Here is a 20,820-nt window from a genome sequence, read left to right as displayed (position 1 = left end):
TCGCATCACTGTTGTGTTATGCTACATGGCTTGTCTGTTAAAACAGGCATGGCGGCCGAGGAGGGCAGGAAGACTCCCCCAGGATAACTGAGAGAGAAAGTCACTAAGAGTTACAACTCTCTGGTTTGGACTGAATGCGTAAGATCATTCTTGAAAGTCAAAGCGAAAAAAGAAATCACACGTTTGTGCTTTTTAAAGTCAGTCCTCCATTTTAGTAGCTAATTAAAACCAGGACTCTTCTATTCTGAGCCAGAACCTCCACAGGATGTTTGTGACTATGTTGCACGTGGGATGCTTGGAGGTTTGGGTCTGTTTTATTCAGTGCATTTATATTTTTAAGTGTCTCTGAGATTCTTGATCAACCCACAACATCCAGGAGTTGCTTTTGTTACATTCTAAGTCCGTGTGTGCTCCTGATTATAGCAAAGAGGTCAGCTCATAGGATGCCAGAGCCCGAGTTGAGCTAGGTGGAGGGTTCTGAATTGATGTGGTATTGCTGTGTGGTATAATGTGGTTTCCTAGGAAACTGCCAGTATCTGGCTAGCCTCCAGGAAGACATGTGGTCAGGCAGGTGGAGGTGGTGGTAGAATTGTCATTATTGCTGTTGTTGTTGGGTTTTTTTTACAGATCTTTATTGAAGTGTAATTGCTTCACAATACTGTGTTAGTTCCTGTCGTATACCAAAGTGAATCAGCCATATGTATACATACGTCCCCATATCCCCTCCCTCTGGAGCCTCCCTCCCACCCCGCTAGGTCATCACAAAGCACCGAGCTGATCTCCCTGTGCTATGCTGCTGCTTCCCATTAGCTAACTATTTTACATTCAGCAGTGTATATATGTCGATGCTAGTGTTTTTAACAGGCAGACATGTCATGAAAACTCACCGCAAAGGTCCCCTTTCCATATCAATAGGGAATAAAAGGTAGACATCTGAGTTTTTTTTTTTTTATTTTTTAATGTTGCTATTGGTCTGACCAAGATTTAGCTACAAAAATAAACATAATCCCTGATGCTGAGAAGAGGTCAGAATGAGTTGTAAGTCAGGGGAACAAAGAAATAAGCGGACAATAATTTTTTTTCACTTTGGTGTAGGTGGGGATGGTGCACACGGGGGACTCTGAATGGACCCATCACAGGCAAGTATGTAAGTGGAGATGATTAATATCTAGACTCAGACAGAAGTAATTCTACACCAGTGTAGAGAAGCAGCAGGAAGTTTCTCCAGCAGGAGGAAGGGAAGGAAAAGAAAGGGTAATTATTAAATATGAGATCATTTCAGGTTTTTTGGATGCAGTAGGATTTCCATTGTCTTACCTAAACGCTGCTTGTAAACAGTTTGCAAGTTTGAATGTACTCTTTGACTGTAGTCAGTGCTATGAATTGATTAGAATTGGAAAACCGATGAGAAATAAAATACTTTGTCAGAGGTTTTCTAATTATGTTGTAATTTTCTTCCAGTAACAGATCTAGGGAGGTTAAGCCCCTGTAATGTCATTTTGATGTTTCTCTAGTATAAAGCAGAAGGAAGAATGAGCACTTTGAAAACCAGTAAGTGCAGTGTTAGCCCTCCTTGTTATACTGTTTTTAAAAACTCCATCCTGGGCTTCCCTGGTGGCGCAGTGGTTGAGAGTCCGCCTGCCAATGCAGGGGACACGGGTTCGTGCCCCAGTCCGGGAAGATCCCACATGCCGCGGAGCGGCTGGGCCCGTGAGCCATGGCCGCTGAGCCTGCGCGTCCAGAGCCTGTGCTCCGCAACGGGAGAGGCCACAACGGTGAGAGGCCCGCGTACTCCAAAAAAAACCAAAAAAAAAACTCGGTGCTGATTTACGACACACCTGTGTTTTCGATCCACAACACGCACACCCCTAGCTTCGCACCATCGTGCTGGGAAGATTCGGGCAGTAATCATCAGTCGTGCCCTCTGTCCCCACTTCCTGATGGGAAGCTCTTTGAAGGAGACAAGGCACCAGGTCATATTCTACTTCATATCCCATGACTCTATTCTTCCCACTCCATACAGTGTTCGTTGAATGATCTCAGTGAATGGATCACTTTCTAATGAATAGTGGACTGTAAGTAGAAGATAATACTCATGAACAGCGTGGTATTCATGCAGTGCCACACTTTTTGTTGGGCTATTGGGGGATAACCATGCCTTTGTCTTACAACCTAAAAATATCCAGAACTTTGGCATGAAATCATTTCAAAAATGGTGCCGCCCCTCCCCCGACTTCATCAAATACAAGGAATTCAACTTGGGGAGTTATTTTTTGTAAATAAGGTACTTCTGATTGTCTGACTTCAGTTTTATCAGCTGCCCAAGGGCCAGTGTGTTGAGTGTAATTAAAATACCAGGAGGTCTTCAGTCATCATTCGAGATCCACCTTTAAGAGACTCTAGATGGTGGATTTAGTAAACTGAACAGTTTTAAGCTCTAAGCTTAGAAATTAAAGCCATCTCCTGCTGCCAAATGTGTTGTCTCATAATCAAAATGATTTCTAGGGCCTGCTTGACGCAGATGCCCCGAGAAGCTCCCACTGACGTGGCCATGTCAGGTTGTTACTGTATTTCACAGTCACTTAATAGATTTCACCAGATGTCATGACCCTAATATTTATCCGTTAACTCTTGTTCTGGTACTTATCTCAGCAGGCCCCCCAATTACATCGTGTCACCCTTTGCCTGGGGAGAAATGAAAAGTTTACAAACTCCTGCCTCCACTCCCCACCCCAAGTGAATCCAACAAACAAACTAGAATGGAGAAAGGAGTGGCTAAGAGGAGGGAAAAATGGGTAAACTTTGAGAATGCAGTGAAAACGAGCTAGTTTTAAATGGTGGAGGTGGAAACGTACCCACCGGTTTTGCTCCACTTTAAAAATCTCAGAAAGAACTCTGTGTGGAGGAGAAACTTTGCCTTCTTCTGTGGTTAGACTGTGTTGAATAGATCAATTCACATCAAAGAGCATCAATTTCTGCTAATGTAAACCCTGGCTTAAGTCCCATTTCAAACTTTATTTACTCATTGTGGAACCTTGAATTGACCCCGAATTTTGTTTCGCATCTTTCAGTGGCACGTGGGGCACCAGAATAGCCCAGTCAGCAAATGTTATTAAATGCTCAGGATTATGATGAGACGTGATACTTAGCACATCATGGAATTGATTTGTGTAACAGATATTTAGCGTGTGCCTATCGAGTATGTGTCAGGCACTATGCCAGGGCATTGGGGTTGGGGAAAAGAGAGACATCTGCTTGCCCTCAGGGATCTTAGAGTCTTGAGGTTTTCTGTGTCTTTCCACTTGTAGTCCTGAAGCTGAATGGCCAGCCGACATCCAATAAGCATCCATTTTTCCAGAAAAACTCTGTTAAGGATGAAATAATGTAGTAAGCGTGACGAGAAAAATAGGCAGGGGCGGGACGGAAATGGGGGAGAGAACAGTTACAAAGGAATTACACACGTATATGTTATATAGCTCTGTACTTGTACCTACAAACCATCTCATTTAATCAAATGTTATGACAACTAGGGGAGTGCTTACCTTACATGAGACTTTCCATATAAAACACTAGCGTGTAGTCAGTGCTTTATACATATTAACTATTATTCCTACTTCTTGTTAATACATTGTAGACACTCAATAAAGGCCTGTTAGTGAATGAATAGGGGATGAAATTAAGTGCTAGGGTTTAAGCCTGGCCATAAACTGAGTCTAATATCTCTATGAGTAGAGAACCTTGTATAGTATGAGTGAGAGTAAGATTTTCACGTTATATCCTGACACAAAAGTGATCTGAAATCTTAGTTTAACTGCATAGGCTTCAGACATGTTTCTCTATCCAACATCACCCTCCATTTAAAAAAAAAAAAAAAAAAAAAAAAAAGACAGCAGCATCTCCAAGATGCTGCTGGCAGGAAGAAGCAAGGAAAGTGTCCTTCTGTTTCACTCCAGAGGGGAAAGGTGATAATAGGAGAGGGACCAGGCAGGAGTGAAGTGATGATGATGGTGGTGATGGAGGCCAAGGCAGTGGGAGGGGAGGGTGGGAACCAGGACCAGGATGAGAGAGTGTGAGCCTGTGAAGACAGGGCTAACAGGTGGACACTTGAGTGACTTCCCGGGAATGTCTCCCGATGGCAGCGCTATCCTTTGTCTGAAGTGCCCAGACTAGAGCTAGCTTCTTGCTTTAGGGGCGTAATGCTCCAGATGTTTACAAATAGTTCTGAGAGCCCGGCCTCGGATCCTGTCCACTCAGGAGATCCAGTTGCGCTGTTTCTCCATCGCAAGCTGATTAATGATGGGGTGCGGCTGGGCAAGAACGGCCTCCGTTGCCTTCAGTTTGTGCATTGGTTTGAAGCAAGCTTTAGCAGTTCTGCAGGGCATGAGGTACTGAAAGTCTGCAGGAAGTCTGACGTGGCCAGCTTATTACAGGGAACTTAAGGGCATCCACAAGTCAGACCAGGAAGGTGCAGGGTAAAGGAAGCCATTGAATTTTCTAGAGTCGCCCAAATTCACCAGGTAATTATGCAATGTGATACTGCCTTTTTTTTTTTTTTTTTTTTTTTTTTTTTTTTTTTTTTTTTTGCGGTACGCGGGCCTCTCACTGCTGTGGCCTCTCCCATTGCGGAGCACAGGCTCTGGGCGCGCAGGCTCAGCGGCCATGGCTCACAGGCCCAGCTGCTCTGCGGCATGTGGGATCTTCCCGGACCGGGGCATGAACCCGTGTCCCCTGCATCGGCAGGCAGACTCTCAACCACTGCGCCCCCAGGGAAGCCCAGATACTGCTTTCTTATCGCTGTGGGCACACAGCGTCAGTTAGGTGAAACACTTTAAGTGAATGATTCCTAGGAGTCCAGAAACATTGATCCTTTAGGATCAGAAGTTCCTCACTCAAGTATGGCCTCACAGGAAATTCCAATATAAGGATTCATGCAATGAGTTCAAACTGGGCAACTGAATTGTGGGTCTGACGTTAAGACAACAGGAGGAACGGAGGAGGAGAAATTTGGGAAGAGAGAGAACAGTGGAATCTTCTGGGAGTAAAATTTATTCTTGAACATTAAAAACAAATCTACAAGTTAAAGTCAAGAGTTGTCTTGTTTATACCCTCAATGCTGTAATGTCCTTTTCGTTAATTTGTTTATACAAGTTTTAGGGGCCAGTAACATTTTTTAGCCCACAATCCACATTTACTCCCAGAGTGCTGCCCTTGAGACAATCCATCAGCAGTTTGCTCAAGGCTCTGGAAAAGGGGTTAAAAGGCTTAATTTAAAAGATGGGTGTGTATGTGCAAACTCCGTTTGTTTTAAAGAGATCTTAAATGCTGTAGAAATAATTAGCCATGTGCATGAACCAGAATAATTAATACCAAATGGTGCAGTATCCTTTTTGTGTCCTGTTTCAGAACAGAACTTGAGTGAAACATTAAGTTCTATCTCCTCTCTTTTTCCCCCACATTACTCCGGATTTTATAATCATCACTAGTACCCGATTGGCTATGAAGTTAATGTCCCTGTATACAGCCATCTTCCCAACTTTTCTTGCCTCTCGGATGCTTCGTGGCTTTGGGTATTACACTACTCGCTTTCCATAGGGGCCCAGAGAAATATCAACTATTGATCATTTTAATGACCTAAAATAAATGCCTGTTGTAAATGTACAACAACATTGAAGAAGCTGCTAGCTACATGCAGCCTGGTCCCTGGGAGTCATTTATCTTAGAAGAGGTAAAGACATTCTCGCATGCTGGATTCAAACCTCTTACCTTGGTGGGTTGGTCCATCACAAATTGACAGGGCTATTCTAGAATCCAGTTTTCGACTTTAGGGAGGGACTCCGGTGATGTGTTGGGATGATGGAGACAGGACTGTGTGTGTGCCTGTGTGTGTGGAGCGGGGAGGGTGTGGTCCTCCACCGTCTCTCTTCAAATGTAAACCCGCGCGATCATGTTACTAATAACGATTTGCATTACCTCTCACCGAGTTTACCATCCTAGGAGTTTGAGATTGGCTCAAGGGCTCCCATGAATGAGCCCGAGGCTTAAAAATCCGTTGAAGAGGGAGCAAACCACACGAACAGTATTTTCCAAGAGGTTTACTTCCCTTGAATTGAAACCTAATCGTGTTCCCTGGCTCTCAGGGCACTTGTACAAAGCCCATCTGTTTATTCAAGCACTTGCCTGATGATGTGGGAGGCTCAGCCAGTATAATCCCAGGCATGAGGTTTCCAAATGCTGAATATGTTACTCAAGGACATTATTTCCCATTGACATACATAAATTCAAAATAAGATAATCAATGATGCAAATGTAGCCATTAAATACAGGACCTGGAGAACACATTCAAGATGTCTCCTAGTACATATATCCATTCTCCTCCTTTAAAGTAGGACTATAAAACAGTTCTTTTTGAAGTCATCTGTGGTCATGCAGTTTAATCCAATGGTCATTAACCCGGATTCTGAGTCAGTATCTTTTAGAAGCTCACCAGTGCTTCTAATGTTGAGCATGGACCGAGAACCACTGGTCTAACCAGTGGCCTTTCTTAGTTCGTCTTACTCAATTTCTCAGCTCCATTTAATAGAGTTAATGTCCTAGTTATCTTCCACCTTTTTGACCACTTTCCTCTGTTGAGGAGAAGTGGTCAAGAAGGTGTTTGCTCTCCTTCCTTTTTTTTTTTATTTTTTGCGGTACGCAGACCTCTCACTGTTGTGGCCTCTCCTGTTGCGGAGCACAGGCTCCGGACGCGCAGGCTCAGCGGCCATGGCTCACGGGCCCAGCCGCTCCGCGGCATGTGGGATCTTCCCGGACCAGGGCACGAACCCGCGTCCCCTGCATCGGCAGGCGGACTCTCAACCACTGCTCAACCACTGAAGGAAGGGGAAGCCCTCCTTCCTTTTTTACTGTCCTCCTTGGTGTATCTCTGTCAGCCTCAGCTTCCCTCTTGGGCTGTTAATGAGCACTGCTTCTGAAATCCTGGTCCTCTCTCTGTCCCTGCAGTGAGTCTTGGCGGTCAGAGAGCCATGTGACACTGAATGAGTCTTAAACTCGATCCTCTCCTCCTCCAGAGTAACATCCTTCCTGTTTCATTCGTCCGATAGCATTGTGCCCTTCTTATTCCCACTTGAGCGCTCTGGATTCCTTTGGCTTAATTCAGTCAATCACTAAGCCTTCCTATTCTTCTCACCTCTCTTCCACACTCACCGTTGCTCCTTTAGCCTAGACCCCGGGAACCTCCTGCATAGGGAGATGGGCGTGGAGGGAAGAGTGTAATGGGGTAGGAGTTGGAGGGACTGAATTCTTGTCCTGATTCTGCATTTCATTAAAACACACAACAAGGGGGGGCTTCCCTGGTGGCACAGTCGTGGAGAATCCGCCTGCCGATGCAGGGGACACGGGTTGGAGCCCCGGTCTGGGAGGATCCCACATGCCGCGGAGCGGCTGGGCCTGTGAGCCACAACTACTGAGCCTGCGCGTCTGGAGCCTGTGCTCCGCAACAAGAGAGGCCGCGATAGTGAGAGGCTCGCGCACCGCGTTGAAGAGAGGCCTCCGCTCGCCGCAACTAGAGAAAGCCCTTGCACAGAAACAAAGACCCAACACAGCCCAAAATAAATAAATGAATAAACTCCTACCACCAACATCTTCTTTTAAAAAAAAAAACACAACAAGGTTATATGACCTTGGTAATACCCATGATGTCTCTGGGTGTCAGTTTTGCCACCTATAAGATAAGTGTATAAATGGAATAACTATAAAAAAATATACACCTATGTGGAATTTGTATAAATTCCATATTGATTTGGGTTTCTTGGCTTTAGGCTGAAGCTAGCATTTAAGGATGCTGATGAAAAAGATAAAAAGAGACGGTATTATACCCCATTTCACAGTCGCACACAGCCCTTTATATTAGTTGATTCCATGATTCCTGCTCTCTGAATCTAGACCTCCGGAATATCAACACTAAATGCATATATATATATATATATTTTTTAGTGTGCTTCCTGAATACTGTCAAAATTTTGTTTCCTTAAATTTATCTTCTCCAAAATGTTTGACAAATACTTAATTTAAAAACCAGCTTGCTGTCTTTGAGCTACTGTTAGAAGAGAAACCTGCTTCAAAAGAAGTTTGTACATAGTTAGTATGCTAGGATTTAAAAAAATCAGATAATCTAGGGTAATCTGCATAAGTGATGTGCTTTCCCCCCAAGAATGGCAAGCAGCTTTCTTGGTCTCATGATGATTCTTTAGTTTTAGAACAGTTCACACTGTTCTCGGTAGTTTACAAAATGAGAAACTGAGGCCTTGTTATGTAATCCACCTCCCTGCCAAGGAAAATTGAAAAGCGCTTTACCAACAATTATCTGGGCCTTGACTGCAGAGTCTAAAAAAAGTATTCATTGAAGGGCAAAATATATCACCATTCCCAGAACACTGCCAACAGCAAAGAGATGATGCTGGGAATTAAATACAGCCCTGTTTCGGTTCACCTTAGCTTTGAAACTCAGTGAGAGAGAACAGTGGAACCTTTTTTTCCACTGAAGGCCAATTTAGGTCAGAAAAACATATATGTTGAAACTTCTAAGTCAAGAGGATGAGGAAGGAAGAGGTAAAAAAGTCCATGACCTGTGCATTTGGTCATGGATTGGTCCCCGATTCTTTTGTCCAAAGAGTGGACACTGTGGGCAAGAAACAAAAGAGGAGGAGGGGAGGGCTTCCCTGGTGGCGCAGTGGTTGAGAGTCTGCCTGCCGATGCAGGGGACACAGGTTCGTGCCCCGGTCCGGGAAGATCCCACATGCCGCGGAGCGGCTGGGCCCGTGAGCCATGGCCGCTGAGCCTGTGCGTCCGGAGCCTGTGCTCGGCAACGGGAGAGGCCACAACAGTGAGAGGCCCGCGTACCGCTAAGAAAGAAAAAAAAAAAAAAAGAAAAGGAGGAGGGTAATCACTTCTTGGGTGTCTCCGTGTGTCCAGAGATAAGAAATCTAGCTATTTGCTTTATTTGCTCTAAGTGGCATAGATGTAAGCACGAGGTTTCGAGGCAGCGTGCCTGTTAGTTATTTTGGCGTGGTGATGGTCAGAGCTCTCAGGAAGGAGAGACGGGGGGTCCCAAGGAAGGAGTGAGCCTGATCAGTGGCACAGCCAAGGTCAGCCCTTCATCTGCTGTTTCTAAGGAGTGGTGTTTGGAGCTTGTGGTGCTTATAGTCACAGGAGAAGGCAAGAGGGGGTAGCTCTAGTGGTCAGTCTAAAGGATGGATGAGGACTCATGGAGCAGAGAGGGAAAAGCCATGCCCTTCTCATCAGCTGAGGCTCCGCTTTGCCACCAAGCTCATGCATCAGGGTTGAAACTGCTCTTTTTTGTTTCTGAACTTAGAAGAGGCTGCTAGGAGAGCAGCAGATGCGTCACCTGTCACTAAGAGTAGGTGTTCCTAGCACTGAGGAGTGTGGAAGGCGGCAACGAAGCACCACTGCGGTTGTCCGTGCGGTTGAATTACCACTGCTTGGTGCCCTGATACAGGGACTTCGTGTCAAGGTCATGTAGAAGGACAGTGGCATCCGTGGACAGCAAAGTGGGCTGGATTCTGCTCTCAGCCACCTGAAGCAAGCCTGGATCAGGCCAAGGGAAAAAGCTGTGGACCTGCCCTCTCTTTTATGCAGCCAGTTAGAGGCAGTGACGCTATACACAACAAGAGGTCTTTGCCGAAGGGAGGGAGAAGGAGGAAAGCCGTGCGCAAGGGGAGTTGGAGACTCAGGGTGCGCTGAAGTCAGATGTGTTACAGGACAGAGGGGCGTGCAGCTGGCAGGGTGTGGCAACGGAGGCTGTCTGTGCTCCTGACTGTAAGATGTAAGCTGAGCAACACGGAGCGTCCTGCTTATCAGAACTGGGGGCCTGACGTGGATGAGTATTTCTTATCCGTGTCACAGGCCAGACAACGTCAGGCCCCAGCCAGCCAGGCTTTCCTCTTGACCTAGAGGCTGGCCTTTGAGCAACTCAAGGCTTCTTGCAGCGCTCTGCCCCCCAAAATCATAGGAAATTATCCTGTAAACATCTCAAAAAAAAAAAAAAAACCCTAGATTTTGTTTTCTGGGAAAAGCATGGTTTAATAAAAGCAAATTCCATATAGGCTGACAAATAAATTTGGAGCTCAGTACATTCATAGGTTGTTCTGGAACTCAGCATTTCATTTGTGTTTTTCTATAGTTGGAACGTCTGTAGGCTTTAGAAACGGCATGCGTCTGGCTTTATGGTGGAGGCCCTGCTGTATGTCAGGTACCGGGGTGGCGGGTATGTTAATGAATGTGAACTTAGGGTCTAAGGGGTGATTCTCAACCTAGGAGGAAACTTCGGATGCCTGGTCCCACCCTAGGCTTTATGACATGGTGGGCTTGGGATGTAGCCTGACCGGCAGGATTTTTTTAAAATGTCCCCAGATGTTTCTCACATGCTGCCAGTGCGTCTGGTGTAGTAGGTTCCCAAACTTAGCTGCTGGTCAGAATCACCAGAGGAGTTTTAAAAAATATAGATTCTTGGGTCCCAGCACGGATCTGCTGAGTCTTGGACAACGACAGGGAATGTGTATTTTTAGAGTCACAAGTGTTTCTGATAACCGGCTCAGGGAGCCCTCACTGTAATGTATTCATGTACAATTGTGATCTAGAAACGTAATGCTTAGAACAGTTTTAATTTCTTTTTTCTCATAGACAAAGCTATTTTTCACTCATTTGGATAATGGCCAAGCGTGTTTGTGGTTGTTTTTAATGAGACTTTCACAACGTTCTAAAGCTGCCCACCCCCCCCCACCCCCCGCAACAGCTCTCCCCGTTCTCTGAGCTCTTTTCCCTGCCACGTTTCTGTCAGGGAAATTGTTTTCTGCCTTGTTAAAATAATCCCTTTTGAGGGGTATATTTTCTTAGATCCCCACAGCTAGGCACACCTACCGCCCTCCTCTGTTACTGAATCTGACTGTAACTTTCCCATCATGCTTCTGTTGAACCACAAAGCCAGTCTTCGGGATGTGTCTGGCTATGGTCATTTATGGTCACCTTAAAGATCTCCCACCATCCTGAGCGTTCACCACGAAGTGGTCCTGGCAGTCAGTGTGAGTAAGCTTGTAAATCCATGCATTTACTTAAACATCTTCCACACTGTCCTTGAGGAAAATTTCAAATCAGCTGTGAAACAGAAAACAAAACCCATCCGACCAAAGCGTTAACTCCTACCTGACTGTTTGCGGCTTGGGGAAGCCTCCCAGGCTGCTCCCTTTCTGACTGCCTGTTGAGAGCTTTCTGTGAAGTTCTCAGGAGCTGACACTTTGTATATTTTACTAACTAGGTTTATGATGGGTTCATCGTATCATTTACCTTGGAAACATTATTAATCGACTCAGTGGCTGCTTTCCTGCTGGCTTTCACCAGGCTTCCCACCACCCCATGAGGTAACCAGAGCAAAAGGGAAGCAAACTATAGATTTTTCAAACCTACAGAGCAGAGAAAGATCCCAATTTTTGAGACATGTTCTTATGAAAAAAATGAGTGTATCAGACAGGGAGATCATATGTCTGAAAATCAAAGGGGTGCATTTTTTCTACTTAACACTAAGACATTTCTAATGGGAGCCTCTTTTATTTATATTTTTACTAGTTTTAGGAAAAGCCTAACTTATTTTAAGAAATTATCTCAGAGTGAAATAAAAGCCTTTCTTTTTTTCCCATTTCCCAATCTAAAGTACACTCCATGAGAGACCAGGAATGTAGTGGGGTCCTCAGCGCACAGCTGGGACTGTCTGTAGCCCACATCGTGAAATCAGGGAGTGCTGATGGATAGGAGCTGAAAACACTGAAATGAGGCCTAGTTTCCCTTCACTCTGTTGGAATTACATTGTAAGGGAAGTGTATTGATCCTACATACTTCAGTCTGAAGCAGAACGATAAAAAAAAAAAAATCAATCGGGAAAAATAATAGATTTCCTAGAAGAAGAACACCAGCAAAACTCAAAATGAAAATGCTTTGTGGCAAATAAGGCCGATACTGAATATGTTGACAGAATTCTCAGAGTGTTCTGACCATTTCCATCATCTTCTCATAATTCTAAAGGAAAAGAGGTTACTATGGATATAGTTCCTACTGAATACGAGTGACATTTCTTAGCTAACGTATTGCATGCGTACCCTGTGCTTGGGCACTGCACTAAGCGCTTAATATACTTAATCTCATTTAATAGTCACCATAACCCTGCAGGGTAGATACTGTTATTATTATCATTTTAAAATGAGGATGCAGAGCCCTGGGTTAAGTAACTTGCTGTGATTCAAGGCCCCCCACCCTATACTCTCCTATTAAGTATGACATAGATTATCTCCCAGAAGCCAAAGGTAAAGTCTAGTCCTTTTTGGGCATCGGGAACAAAGGCCAAATTCCTTACTCTGTGGGGGGATGGGGGGAAAAAAGGGACAGGTGTGACTTTTTTCCCTAATGGTTGAGACATTTTGAAGAAAGATCGATACCTCTAGGGGAGTGGTAAGTGGTTAAGTGGTAAGGAGTCATCAGAATCAATGCTGCTTTAGACCTGGGAAGATGGTGCAAAACAATGGCCCCAGTGTGGAAGCAGAGTGTAGATGCTGGTTTGAGAGGGGTGATAAGGGGAAGTTTGAAGATTCCTGACAGGCAGTTGGAGCTGACGTTCAGGAAAAAGAACGTATTCGGATTTTTTGTGAGAGACGTTGCACTTCTCCCCATGCATCGTCTTCTTTCATCGCACAGCAATCTTTTGAAAACATCATCATCATCGTTCACGTGTTATAGATGAGGAGACGAGGAGACGGAGGCTCAGAGAGGTGAACTATCTTTCGAGGCCACGGTGCTCGTGAAGAAAATGGGCTTTGTGGTCAACAGGGCACCGACTTACTCTTTTGCATTTCTGTCTGTCCATTAAACATTTTATTGCCTGTTATAGATTACAGCCATTCGATGCCTGCAGCCTCCCACAGCATTATGTGTTGCCTTTCATTTGCTATTAGGGTCTTAACTAAAATAACTGGCCATTTTTTGTGCGTTTATAATGTTGCAGAGATGCTCATTAGGGCATGGGTATTCCAGAGAGGTTAAATAGAAAAAGGACTGATTTAATTTGTGATGAGTAACTGTGTCTAAAATGGGTACCGTGCTCCACGTTCAAATAAACCAGAAGGCTTCTATTGATACTGCAGGAAGACACAACAGATAATACGAACACCTCCAAATTTAAAGCATGAGTGCATTTGAATTTTATTTTGGAATGTAGATGCGATTGATCATTTGTTCTGCAGGCAAGGCTTTAGTCCAGTTAGGAGGAAAAAATATCAAGGCACTAGTATGGATTATTTTCTAGAAGAAGTTTTAGAGACTTAGTAAACTTCCTGAGCTGCTGAGACTTGAAATTCCTCATTAGCGGAGGTGAAGCAAGGAACCTTTTAGAGACTGTTGTACCCAGCGTCTGCAGTACACTTGAGTGGCACGTGTGTTGCATGAAGTAACCCAGGAAAGAACTCAAGGGAGGCAAGTGCGTGGTTTTTTGTTTTTTGTTTTTTGTTTAACCTCAGAGGCAGTTATTATATTTATTATACTGGGCAGCAAACAAACCTGCCCCTTAGCTCTGGAGGAAGAGATCTTCTAAGGCTAGAACCTATACAAACATCCTTAAAAAAATAACCCAGGAAGCGGGGGTGGACAAATTAGGAGTATGGAATTAACAGATACAAACCACTATACATAAAATAGATAAACAACAAGGATTTACTCTATAGCGCAGGGAATTATACCCAATATCTTATAATAACCTATAATGGAATATTATCTGCAAAAAAGCAGAATCACTATGCTGTACACCTGAAACGAACACAAATACTGTAACTTAGCTATACTTCAATTAAAGGAAAAAAGCCTAGAACAAAGAGAGTCAGTGCCTCTACTTACAAGATATGCAGCAACAAGGAAGACCCATAGAGAGTTGCCTCCCTGAAAATGCCACATACACATTCATTGCTGATTACACAGGTACTAATATCCACTAAGGCGCTGCTTGTTTTGTGATGGGTCAGGGAGTTGCTTGGAGTCGCAGGGTCTTCCAAGTGTGTGTTTTCAATACAGGTGAAAATACGACCCAAGTGAAGGAAGCGGGGAGGGAGGGCCCTTCTCAGGAGGGAATTGTAACGTCAGTGGCCAATATTTATAGGTCGTGCGGTGGGCCAGGCCCTGGTCTATGTTCTTTGAAGGTGTGAACTCCCAACAAGCCTACATGGGCTGAGTACTGGTATTATTCTCACTGTAGAGATAGGGAAACTGAGGCACGGCCGGTGGGCGAAGGAGCCAGGATTCCAGCTCTGGCAACTAGAATCCCAATCCGGTGCCCTCAGCCACCTTAAGGGGAGGTCATTTGATGCCTGGAAGCGGTTCATTGCCGGGGCAGCTTTCTATGAGGTTCTCCAGCCTGCGTGCTGGGCAATGCATTGTTGCATGCTGTTCCCTAAGAATCCCATGAAATAGAGCTTATTATTATCTCTGTTTTCTTAAAGAGGAAACTGAAGATTAGAAAGTTGAATACCTCCCCTGAAGTCACCAATCACCAAATGCCAAAAGCCACCAGTCTCTCCCAGGTCCCTGTGACATCAAAGTCAACCATCTGTGGATTGCCCAGCAGTAAGAGCTATGGCGTAAAGCGTGGGCTGTCTCTTAGTGTACAGAATAAGCAAAGCCTGTCTCCTTAGTCTTTGACCAGCTCTTCATCATAGCCTCCCTTCATGGCGTAGGCAAGAAGTCCTGCCTGGAGCGGGGGATTCCCTTCTTCCCAGACCCGAAATTAAATCAAAGAAGCTAAAACCGTCCCTGACATTTCCTGCTGAGTGCTGTCTGCTTGACAGTGTGCCACATTCGGAGGGCAGCGGCAGCCTTCCAGGGAGATTGTAAAATGTTCTTATGGAATGAATACCTGATTAAGTTAATGGTGCCGAGCCAAGGTGAGGAGGGGTAATTTGGCAGCCGAATTTCTGGCAGCTCATTCAGCATCCTTAATGTTCCACCAGCTTCGTGCTGGGCTGCCTGTGAGCCCCGGGAGGGGCCGTGGTAATTAACTCAGCCTTTTGATTGAAAACAGCTGCAGGGAGCAAGTCATCCCATTGTCCGTTTTGCTGGTGATCGGAAAGGACTCGGGGCATCTTGGGCTCCACTGCGCAGCCTCCCTCTGGAGAAAACAATAGAGGTAGAGTGTAGGTTTCCCACTTGCTCTGCTTTTCAAAATGAACCATTCATCTTTTGAGGGTCAGAACTCAGCCACCCATTCAGCGAGTATGAGTCATACCCCCGGTTTTAAAACAAACATTTATTTCAGAGAGAATTCTTATCGCGGCTGATCTTTATAAGCTCATCTCTCTTTCTATGCTTGATTTAGGCTGGTTTCAGTAAAATTGCTGTCTTTGTAAATACGTATTCCTTCCAGTACATCCAAAGACGGTCAGCAGCCTTTCCTTGGGATTAATGTGAGGACAGTCTGGACAGAGTTTTGGAGAATGGGATGCGGATTTTTAGAGGTTAAAGATGTTATCGCCCACATCTTTAAAAACATCTCCTAGGGTGTGCTCTTACTTCTTGCTACGGGAATTATCTCGGGTTCATAATCTCACATGAGAATCCGTGCTAGAAATGGAATCTCTAAGTGCAGATGCTTTTCAGATACACAGTATTTTATGTCTCTCTGTCATGAGTTCCACTTTTGATCCAACACTGTACGATCACGTCCAAAAATTTAGAAGAAGATCCAGAAACACTTTGCCTTTTAGTAGCCAACTTCTAAGGGAGACAGAACAGCAACAGACACAGGATGAGAACTGTCAACCGACAGAGAAAGGACAGCAGCCCTAGAATCCCACAGGGTTATGAAATTCAGTCCGTATCCAGCACAGGGAGTTTACAGTCTAATGAGAAAGAGGCATGAAAATAAGTATAGAATACAATGGACACATTATATAAGTGCTGGTGAGCCTGAGAGAAGGAAGGGCTATGCAACACTGCAGTGGTCTTGAGTGGCTTTGTCAAGATGTTAGGAATGATTACAAAAGAAAGTCGAGGTCAGGGGGGCCGTTATGAGCAAAGGCATGGAGCCAGCGGCAGTGTTAGCCTAGGTGGGGATTGCAGACAGTTAGAGGATGGTGTGTATGTGATAAGATAAAGCATGGTCTTAAGCAGCACAGAGGAGAGGGCATGGGGTTGGGGTGGGGAGAACCTAAAATAAGTGACCTGGGGGGCTTCCCTGGCGGTCCACTAGTTAAGACTACACCTTCCAACGCAGAGGGTGTGGGTTCTGTCCCTGGTCGGGGAGCTAAGATCCCACATGCCTTGTGGCCAAAAACATAAAAACAAACAAACAAACCCGGAAGCAATATTGTAACAAATTCAGTAAAGACTTAAAAAAAAAAAAATTGATCCACAGCAAAAAAAAAAAGAAAAAAAAAAAAAAAAAGACCTCGAAGATAGGTTAGAGCCATGGTTCTCAAAGTATGGTCCCCAGACAGGTAGCCTCCACGTCATCTGGGAAGTCTGGGTAGGAGAACCTCTGGGTTAGAAAACAAGCAGCAAGGGGCATTGTGCAGGGGTGGTGGCTGGAGTGGAGAGTGTTCAGATAGAGCTGAGGGAATCCACGTACCCAAAGGCCTTGAGCCAAGTGTGTTTGAGCTGGAACGGGACACAGCTGCACCCATCTGTTTATGGATGATCTAGGGCGCCTTTCATGCTGCGCCGGCAGAGTGGAGGCCTTCCGATAGACTGTGCTGCCTGCAGAGCTGAAAATATCTACCGGGCAGCCCTTCACCGAAGTTTACTGACCCCTGATTTAGCAGGTGGGACTGACGTTACCTGATGATGGAGCCAAGGGGAGAACACAAGGGCAGCGATATTGGCCAGCCTTCTGTGTTGAGTGGGCAGGGATGGGATAGTTGGAGGGTGGGGCGCTGCCTACCGTGGGTGTTTCTTAACTTTTTTCCAAGTATAGTTGATTTACAATGTTATGTTCCTTGGTATACAGCAAAGTGATTCAGCTATACATATATATACATTCTTTTTCAGATTCTTTTCCCTTATGGTTTATCATAGGATATTGAATATAATTCCGTGTGCTATGCAGTAGGACCTTGTTGTTTATCCATTCTATATATAATAGTTTGCATCTGCTCATCCCAAACTCCCAATCCATCCCTCCCCCACCCCACCCGCCTTGGCAACCACAAGTCTGTTCTCCATGTCTGAGTCTGTTTCTGTTTTGTAGATAAGTTCATCTGTGTCACATTTTAGATTCCACAGATAAGTGATATCATATGGTATTTGTCTTTCTTTTTCTGACTGACTTCACTTAGTATGATAATCTCTAGGTCTATCCATGTTGCTACAAATGGCATTATTTCGTTCTTTTTTATGGCTAAGTAATATTCCATTGTATATATGTACCAGATCTTGTTTATCCATGCATCTGTTAATGGACATTTAGGTTGTTTCCATGTTTTGGCTGTTGTAAATAGTACTGCAACGAACATTGGGGTGCATGTATCTTTTCAAGTTCCAGTGTTTCCAGATACATGCCCAGGAGTGGGATTGCTGGCTCATATGGTAGTTCTATTTTTAGTTTTTTGAGGAACCTCCATACTGTTCTCCCTAGTGGCTGCACCAAGTTACATTGCCACCAGCAGTGCAGGAGGGTTCCCTTTTCTCCACACCCTCGCCAGATGCTTCTTAACTTCTTATGGCTCCCAGTTCTCATTGTGAAAATGCACACAAGTGTAAGAGCTTAGAGACACCCCAAAGTCCAGCCATGGAAAGCGGGCTAACTCTAGCAGGTATTTGGGGGGATCCACGTAGCTCCAAGCAGAACTTTGGGGGAAGGGGGCACTGTGAAGTTTAAAAACAAAACTGCAGTTGGTTTGCAAACTTTTAAAATCATGATATGTAATTTAAGTTTTTTTAATTGAGATAAAATATATATAACGTAAAATTTACCATTTTAACCATTTTTCAGTCTATATTCCCGTGGCATTAGGCACATTCACATTTTTGTGCAATCATCACCACTGTCCGGCTCCAGAACTTTTTCATCATCCCAGACTAACTATATACACACTCAACAGTGACTCTGCATTACCCCTCCCCCAGCCCCTGGTAACCTCTGTTTACTTTCTGTCTCTGTGAATTTGCCTGCTCTAGGTGGACCACACACAAGTGGAATCATATAATATTGGTCGTTTTGTGTCTGGCTTCTCCCACTTAGCATAATGTTTTGTGAAGATTTATCCAGCTTATAGTCCGTATCAGAATTTCATTCTGTGGTAAGGCTGAATTACAGTCCATTGTATGGATATACCCCATTTTCTTTGTCCCTTTCTCTGTTGAGGAACACAGCACAACCAGCTTGGACTGTCCCAGGCATGCACACAGCATCCTCTGTGATCTGGAGGAAGTACTTCCTCAAAACTCCGGAGAGGGGCTTCCCTGGTGGCGCAGCGGTTGAGAGTCCGCTTGCCGATGCAGGGGACACGGGTTCGAGCCCTGGTCCAGGAAGATCTCACATGCCGTGCAGCAAGTAAGCACATGCGCCACAGCTGCTGAGCCTGCGCTCTAGAGCCCAAGAGCCAGAACTGCTGAGCCCACAAGCCGCCATTACTGAAGCCCGCGTGCCTAGAGCCCGTGCCCCAGAACAAGAGAAGCCACCGCAATGAGAAGCCCGCTCACCACAATGAAGAGTAGCCCCTGCTCGCCGCAACTAGAGAAAGCACTCGCGGCAATGAAGACCCAATGCAGCGAAAAATAAAAAAAAATAAATAAATTTGTTTAAAAAAAAAACCAAACAACTCTGGAGAGCCAGATGATGGAGCCCAGCCCTGTATTTGGTCTGTTGGGTTGTTCAGCCTCCACGGGGCCTTGGGAGATTTCTAGTAAGTCAGTTCCACACAGCAGACTGAGAACATTGAGACACCAGCAAGTAGCTGATGGGTTGCCCCCATTGCTCCAACACCTGGAACTCTGTACGCAGAAAGGTGACACGCTCAGTGCTGCTTACATGTGTGTGCCACTGGGTAATTGCCACAGGGAGACTTTCCCTATGGGACCCTAAGCCAGATCAGGTTGTCCCAGGCAGTGTTTTCCTCCCTCATTCTGTTCCATTCATCTGCCTGGCCACAGGCCACTGTTTTGGAATGTAGAGGTTTGGATTTATCTGGTCCTTGGCGCATGTTACATTCTTTTCCCTGAACCCCGATGAACTTCATTTATTATGCTTATTTTATTACTTGATCTATTTATTTTAAGTGTATAATCATCATGTGCTATATAAGAAGGAGTTTATGAGCCAATTACAAAGTTAGAGAACAGTTCCCACAAGGCTGCCCTCACTTCTCACACCACTTATAGGTTCTGGGGTGGGGGGAGTCCCCCATACCACCCTCAGATTCATCCATTGACTAGAAGCACAGAGCTCCCTGAAAGCTGCTGTACTCACGTTCACACTTTACTACAGAGAAAGGATACAGGTTAAAATCAACCAAGGAAGAGGCATATAGGGCAGAGGTCTGGAGGGGTCCAGACACGGGGCTTCCAGGTGTCCTCTCCTCGTGGGGTCATGGGGGGCGTTACCTTCTCCCAGTCCTGCAGCGTGACAGTACACACACGGTACTGCCACCCATCGAGGCTCCTCCGAGCCCCGGTGTCTAGAGATTTTCTTGGAGCTCAGTCTCATACCACCCACGTGGTTGATCTTTTATCCTCAGCTCCTCCCGGAGGTTGGGTGCGTAACTTTAGTCTTTTAATTCCTCCAGAGGTTGGCACTGATATCGCCTGGGGCCCAAAGCCCCCCTCATAAATTATACTTTAGACTGGTGGTCAAAGCCCCCAGGCAAACAGACAGACTTCTATAGGCAGGACCTCCCAGTAGCCAAAGACAAAGGCCAGACGTCTGTTTGGGTGAGGTTAATCCTGCACTATATACCAGCCGATCTACTGCCTAATCCGAGAACTGGAACCCAGGTGTTTGCATTAGATGAATCAAGATTTTCATCTTATTTCTGCCATTTATGAGCCATGTAACCTTAGGGGCGTCCCGTAACACGCTAAGCCTCAGTGTGCTGGTCTTTACAATGGGATGATAACACACTGGCTGTTGCTTGTATGAAAAGCATTGCTATCTATAGTCTACACAAAGAAAGCCCCAGTGGCTTCTGTCATACCTGCTTTGCTGGGTCCCAGGAGGTCTCAGGGCCTTTGTCGCCAAGACGGTGGTAGAGTTGTATAGTGTCCCAGAGACTGGAAGACAACCACAGAAGGGACCCCATCATGGAACTCCCAGGAGGAATGACCTGTTAGTTCAAGATTATACAGAACCTTCCACTTGCCTTCCACCCGCCCACATCAAGGGCAACAAATGCCTCAAGCCTGTCGCAGACTGCCTCAGTTCCAGAAAGGCATTTTTTTTACTTGATGGAGATTTTCGTGTTCTCTGTTTGTAAACTTGGGCCATCTAATCTCCTGGAACCCCAGCACCCTGGTAGTTGAGAGAATCTGACTAAGCCCCCTCCAGCTACCACGGGCCCCTTGCTGTGTGGTGTGTAGCAGAGCTTATGAGAGTGTGTGTGAGAAGACAGCTGGCAGCCTTCCCTGTGGGATGTGGAAAGAAGATTCTGCATTTCCCCACCATGCCTTTGGGGAATTACTCATCTAAGTGCTGTGGAAGAGCAGGCAGAGTGGAACCAGGAACCATTACACTTAACCCTTACAGAGACACGCCAAGCTCGAGTTTAGCATCTCACCTTTCTGTTGATT

At 45.3% G+C, this 20,820-nt stretch overlaps 1 protein-coding gene across 4 annotated transcripts in view; it reads left to right on the top strand.

Moving 5' to 3' along the window:
• ATXN1 (ataxin 1) overlaps window positions 1-20,820 on the top strand; it is a 245,872-nt gene that overhangs the window by 193,393 nt on the left and 31,659 nt on the right. Inside the window, exon 4 of one of the 4 annotated variants that reach the window (XR_011246631.1) lies at window positions 1,096-1,599. The exons of the other annotated variants lie outside the window; for them this stretch is intronic. The gene's annotated coding sequence lies outside the window, so the exon portion shown is untranslated. Of the gene's footprint in view, window positions 1-1,095; window positions 1,600-20,820 lie in introns of those variants that run through there. 4 annotated transcript variants of the gene reach the window in all.

Source organism: Delphinus delphis, chromosome 10, assembly GCF_949987515.2.
Source record: "Delphinus delphis chromosome 10, mDelDel1.2, whole genome shotgun sequence".
In the NCBI taxonomy this organism is placed as follows: Eukaryota; Metazoa; Chordata; class Mammalia; order Artiodactyla; family Delphinidae; genus Delphinus; species Delphinus delphis.
This window is presented reverse-complemented; position numbering and strand designations above follow the sequence as displayed.